The following is a 6880-nucleotide window of genomic DNA, read 5'->3' as shown; positions in this document are numbered from 1 at the left end:
GGGTAACAGGGTCTTATAGCATTACAGTGAAGTACAATAATGTATGAGTATGTATTTAATATGTTCAATCCAATAAATGGCACTTGATAGGGGTCAGTGTTAGATCTCTTCCAACTTGCTATCTCTGGTTTATGAAGTGCTAGACATTAACAGTGAGGGTTATTGTATCCTGAAGGTTTTAGGATGGGGTAATTTTGAAGTTCAGGTGGTTCTGCTTGTGCGTAATTTGATTCAACACTTTAGGGGTTAGAATGAGTCTTGGAAAGGTTATTCCGAAAAGCCCTTTAAAAACACACCTATCAAAAAAGCAAGGTGCCCTTGAAACCTCAAGCTGCTGTTTTATAACACTTTTACATGTGGGAATGGAGCTTTGTTTCCCCAAATAACCATGAAATTCAATCAGTGTAATTATAGAAATCACAACTGACTCATATTTTTTTCTTTTGCTATTTTATGTCGCTTTATTATCTCTGTTACTAGTTACTTTATGGTTATTTTATTACTCTCACAATGTTTCGAGACACAGACTTCAAATAATTTATTTGAATAGTTTGGAAAAAAGTTAAATAAAAATGCATGGAGAATAATATTGCTAACATCTATGTATCCACTATATAAATTTAATACTTGTGAAATTAGCAAATTTCTTTTTATTTATTTTTCATTTAAGTCGAAATCTCTCTATACCTCGCTAATCCTATTCCCCTTACTCAATGCCAGTTCTATCGTTAACTTTGCATGAATCTTTCTAGTCCATGTGTTTTTATTTTCACTGCATATAAAATCTTAAGACCAATATGTAATACTGTTTTGTATTTTTTAAAATGTATGTACAGTTGACCCTTGAACAACATGAGTTTGAAATGTGTGGCTCCACTTAGATGCAGATGTTTTCCAAACACACATTGAAAATACAATACTAGCAGGATGTGAAACCAGCCTATATGGAGGTCCAGTTTTTCATATACACAGGCTTCACAGTGCTGACTATGGGACTTGAATATGCTCAGATTTTGGTATACTCAGGGTCCCCAGGAGCAGTCCTCTGCATGTACTGAGGGACAACCGTAAATGTTCTCCAACTCCTTGTTTTGTTTAACAGTGTTTTTGAGACTGATCCACGTGGACACATGTGGGTCTAGTAATTCATATTAACTATTAAGTTACTAGTAATTCATTTTATCGTATGACTTTACCAGAAAATCGCTTATCCCTTATGGATCCACATTTAGATTATTTCCAACTTTTTGCCGTTTGTTTCCCAAAATGGTTAATAGTTTGACAAAATGTAAATCTATGTAGCTGCAAGATAAATACCACCAGTTTCTGTAACATGTAGTATAAACAGGAAGAAACAATCATTGTCAAGAGAGAATCCTATGAGAAGTGGTCTTGCCCATGAGGAGCACTGGAATCCCAACTGTAATGACATTGATGTGATGTAAGTTCGTTCTATTCCCATGATTCTCAGATTTCTTTTCTATTATTTATTTATTTTTGAGACTCAGTCTTGCTCTTGTCACCCAGGCTGGAGTGCAGTGGCATGATCTCAGCTCACTGCAACCTTCACCTCCCGGGTTCAGGTGATTCTCCTGCCTCAGCCTCCCGAGTATCTGGGATCACAGGCTCCTGCCACCACACCCAGCTAATTTTTGCATTTTTTTAAGTAGAGATGAGGTTTCACCATATTGGCCAGGCTGGCCTCAAACTCCTGACCTCAAGTGATCTGCCTACCTTGGCCTCCCAGAGTGCTGGGATTACAGGTATTAGCCACCATGCTGGGCCTCTTGGGTTATTTTTTTTATCAGGATCACCCAATCTATGTCTTTTAACAAACCATGTAGTTTGTCCTTGGTTTATATTTTAGGAAACATTGTCCTATAATATGGGGCTGAGACTAAGAGCATACGTTTGCATAGAGTGCCTTCTATGATGTTGCTACTTAGGAACCTGTGATGATGAGAGGCTATTTACTAAGAAATCTTTTTCCATGGAGACATGAGAAATATTGACATGTTTAGAGTCTTTACTATATACCAGTTCAACATTAGGCCCTTTTAGACACATAATTCATTTAATCCTCAATGATTCTGGAAGGTTCATTTGATAGATAAAAACTCTAAGATTCACTCATGTGTGATAATGACCCAAGGTTGTATAGCTACTGAGCAATGATCTGAAACTTGAACCTAGCTCTACTTGATTCTAAAATCCTATCTTCTCTATTCTACATGTTCACATATTCTCGTGGGGTGGTAGAACAAGCAATATCATTATTAGACACAGAGTCACTGAATCAGCAGAAATTTATTGGCGCCTCCGCCATGCTGCTAGTTTGGTCAATTACCATAAGAGTTTAAAAAGAAATACTCACTTCTTTTGAGGAGCTCATAAGCTACTGTGGAAGAAAAGATAAAGATGACAGGAACAGTAGATAGCACTGTGAACTGAATTTGTGCATATTGGGAGGGAGCAGCATGAGCGGGAGAAGGAAAGCTATCCTGGAGGTGAGAATTGGGCCACTCTGAGAGCATGGATGGCATTTTCCCAGGCAGGCAGGAAGCAGCAAATATTTTGGACAGATAAACTTGTGTGAGCAAAATCTTGGCACTTGACACTACAAATGGCCTATATTGACTGCTGTCGAGGATGCGTGTAAAACCCAACAGAGGGGCTTAGACATGTAACTCCAACCCATGATCTCCTTTCGCTTTTCATACCTCTTGTCTCAATTCTTCTCAAATTACAGTATAGTCGATGGAGTTCATCAGGACACACAAGAGGCATAGAACACCAACGTCTTGACAAAATCAGAAGGAGCTGTCTAAGCAGAGCGAGCCAAAAGTTCCTGGTGACCAAAGGAGGGACAAAAAAAAAAAAAACCAGACAAGTTGAATACTTATGTTTGATGGTTGTTTAATGATAAAAAAAAAAAAAAAGACAAAACCCTGTGATAATGTCATTTGCTCTGAGGAGGCAGATGGAAGCTAGAACTATGTATTATAACAAGGTTTGTTGTCTAGCCTGAGAGCCAGCTGACTCTAAGCAAGTATGAGTTTAAAATGGATAGCCGGTTTCTTTTCTCTTTCTTTCTCCTTTAAGAAATAATATTAAACCAATGTCCAGGAAGTAGCTAAGTCTCCAGGGACTACAGTTGCTGTTTAGCACTCTCATGCCTGAGACATCAGTTCTATGTGACTCTTGAATTCACCGCCTCTCATCCTATCCCTACCTGACTTTCCTTCCCAGTGCGTTGGGAAATTAGGTTTTGGAGCATTGGAGTCAAACTGATCTACTTAGAGTCTTGCTTTCCTCCATTACTTGATGGAGATGTAAGATAACCTTTCTGAGCAGCATGTCCTTATCTGTAACCTAAAGATAATCCTGCTCCTAGAGTTGTCAGAGTAATGTGTTGTGAAGCACCACATGCTGTTATTCTCAGAAAACAAAAGCTAAGGGATTTTTAGCATTCACTGAAAAAACTTCTAAAAGATGTGCTTCAGGAAAAATAAAGTTGAACTCACAAAGAGTGAGATTTGAGGGTAAGTACTCATCAAAGAAATTTGTAAAGATCTAGATACCTTTAAATAGTGTCTGGCGGGCCAGGTGCCAGTGGCTCACACCTGTAATTCCAGTACTTTGGGAGGCCCAGGCGAGTGGATCATCTGGGGTCAGGAGTTCAAGACCAGCTTGGTCAACACGGTGAAACCCCGTCTCTACTAAAAAATACAAAAATTAGCTGGGTGTGGTGGCGCAAGCCTGTTAATCCCAGCTACTCGGGCGGATGGGGCAGGAGAATTGCTTGAATCTGGGAGGTGGAGGTTGTGGTGAGCCGAGATTGCGCCACTGCACTCCAGCCTGGGCGACAGAGCGAGACTTCATCTCAAAATAATAATAATAATAATAATAATCATCATCATCATCATCATCTCTAGTGGTGCGTGCAGAGCAGCCTCGTGGGATGAAGAGGCCCAGCTGGTGGCACTGTGTGGCCACAGCCGGAGCGTGAGGCCAAGCTTGGCATGCAGGTGCTCACCCGGTCAGGCAGTGAGCAGGGGGCGGCCTGGGCCACGAGGCTTGCCCCCAGCTGGCCGACCGCTGTGCCCTCTAAGAGTTGGACCCCTGGCAGGCCAGGAGCACAATTCGCCCCCTTGCCCACTAGGGGGCGGTGATGGCAGCAGAGGCGGCCATGGGTACTTTAGAAGAAGAGAGCTTTGATCTGTCCTTCTCCGCCTCTGATGCAGAATTTGATGCTGTGGTTGCATAATTAGAGGACATTGTCATGGATGAAAAGTTCCATTTATTACAGGGAAATTTATAGACAAGTACTACCTGGAGTTTTGAGGACACGGAAGAGAATAAACTAACCTACGTGCCTATTTTTAATAAATATATTTTTTTGTCAGAAAAAATATGTTGAAGAATAACCTCTGTAGCAGATTCCTGGATTCAACGTAGCGGTTTTCACAACTATGTTACAGCATCATAAAGATGAAGTGGCTGGTGGCATATTCGACATGCTGCTCACCTTTACCAATGTTTTGGCTTTTAAATAAATGTTTTTGGACCACAGAGCAGAAAAAGAAGGCTGAGGACTGGACTTAAGCAGAGGTCCAGTGGTGACTTTGTTGTGCAAATCATCTATACCAGCTTTCCAGAACAATCTGCAACACTAGGTCCTACCTCCAGCCAATAAATGGGATCATTCTGGATGTCACCGACCCAATAAGCCAACATAGTCTGCTCATGGTGATGACAGAAGAATATGTCTTGGAAGGACTGACTCTGTTCTGCAATTCTTCATTCATACTAAGTATCAATAGGTCAAAACCAAAATGACCTAACCCTCCTGGACCTATTTCTCCTGAAACGCCTTATTGTATTCATTAACCTTAAGAATCCTCCCCACTTAGTAACCCTGGTACTCCTCACCTCTTTAAGTAGGCACCTCTCTCAGGTGTCTCTGAGTTCAACTCCTCTGGAGCAGGCCATGTCAATCGTTCCACCTGGGAGGCCCCTTCCCCCACTATACATGTTGGTGTGTAACAGTGTGGAATAATCCACCATCAACACCCTCTGTCTCAGCAGGCTTTACATGAATCTTTTTGTGCACTCACGCCTCCTATTTACGTGAGTCAGAGCTTCAGTCCTTCAGCTTCATTGTGGTTTCTGATATTTATCTAGGGCTGTTATTCAAGCCAGCTGCCCATCTTGAGATTTCAGAATCTCCTATGACCACAGCTTGTGTTGGCCATAGGAATCAATGGAAAGAGATGTCCGTTTACATAAAAGCTACATGCAAAAAACAACTCCTCGTTTTAATATTTGTAGTCCTTGTGTCACTGTCTTCTGCTAATCCCATTGTTTCTAGAAGTCTCTTTTAAGTTTTAATTTTTTAAAAGATTTGATAGATGAATACTCAGGCTAACCTAGTGGGTATGATCTTGGAACTTCCATGATTACCCACTTAAAGATCGAAGTATTATATGCTGTGTGATTTTTAGTCAGTGCTGTGAAGTCAAAAATACTTTCTACGTTGGCATTCATTCTTATTTTACTGGGTACCTATGAATGTATGCTGTTTGCTAGAAATAGACTAAAAGATACCTTGTTCTTATAACGTGTTGGTGTATTTGCGTGTTTGCTGAAAATCCTTTCTGTATAAACCAGTTTGCTAGGTCTCTGGGTTAGGCAGGGACTCTGCAGTTTTCTCCTGCCCTAAGTCTCTGCTACTGGGATGGTGTTCCACTGGTCCAGGTGAGCATGAGTCGGAGGTAATAAACAGCTTTACTGGGCATTTGTCTGCTTTGGTTTACTGCAATATGTGGTAAACTACTTATCAGGAAACACGTATATAATCTCTAGAAAGAAGAAAAACCATAGTAGTTCATTTCCCAGTGGGTACCTTTGAGATTTTTAATAGTAAAAATAAGAATCTGTACTGAAAATAAATAGATCATCTGTAATGGAGGTAGGACGTGATATGAACAAGACGGAAGTAAAATACCACAAAAAAGAACCCCATTTAAGTGGGGAGGTGTATGATTAAATTTCAAATATTTCCTAGTTTTTGTATTGTTCAGAAAGTGTATATAAATGTGATTAACTTTTGACTTTTAGTAAGCAAATAAGTAAAATTTTAAGTTACTTCTAGATGAATAATTTTTTTTTTTTTTTTAAGACAGGGTCTCGCTTTGTTACCCAGGCTAGAGTGCAGTGGCGTGAACACAGCTCACTGCAGCCTTGACCTCCCAGGCTCAGCCCCCCAAGTAGCTTGGACTACAGGGGTGCACACCACCATTCCCAGCTAATTTTTGTATTTTCTGTAGAGACAAGGTTTTGCTATGTTGCCCAGGCTGGTCTTGAGCTCCTGGGCTCAAGCAATGTGCCCACCTTGGCATCCCAAAGTGCTGGGATTATAGGTGTGAGCTGCTATGGCCGGCCCAGAATGTTTGTATTTTTAACCAGTGGAGAAAATAAAAGAATACAGGGAACTTGATCAGCAAAATGGAAGTTAGAAAGGGAGAGACAAGGAAAAAAATAGAAAAATAATTAAAAAATCAGAATACTGTAAATAGAAAGTACAAAATAACATGACAGACATGTCAAAATGTACAAATCATTACAATGAATGTATGAACTGAATTTATTAACTGGAACAGATATTATTATTACAAAATATAGATGTAAGTTGTTTACAAGGGAACAACTTAAACTTCAGGATTCAAAGAAGTTGACAGTAAAAGAATGGGAAAAGCTATGGCTGGAAATTACTAACAGATATAAGGCTGGGGTAGCTATATTAATATTAAAAAATAAACTTTAGGTCAGGAAACATTATTAGAAACAATAATGAAAGGAGGAAAATTCTCTAGGAAGA

General features: G+C 40.0%; 1 pseudogene; it reads left to right on the top strand.

The window, feature by feature from the left end:
* Positions 1-4189: 4189 nt before the first annotated feature.
* Positions 4190-4676, top strand: LOC100595530 (annotated as a pseudogene).
* Positions 4677-6880: the final 2204 nt, after the last annotated feature.

The sequence above is a fragment of the Nomascus leucogenys genome, chromosome 14, assembly GCF_006542625.1.
Source record: "Nomascus leucogenys isolate Asia chromosome 14, Asia_NLE_v1, whole genome shotgun sequence".
Lineage (NCBI taxonomy): Eukaryota > Metazoa > Chordata > Mammalia > Primates > Hylobatidae > Nomascus > Nomascus leucogenys.
This window is presented reverse-complemented; position numbering and strand designations above follow the sequence as displayed.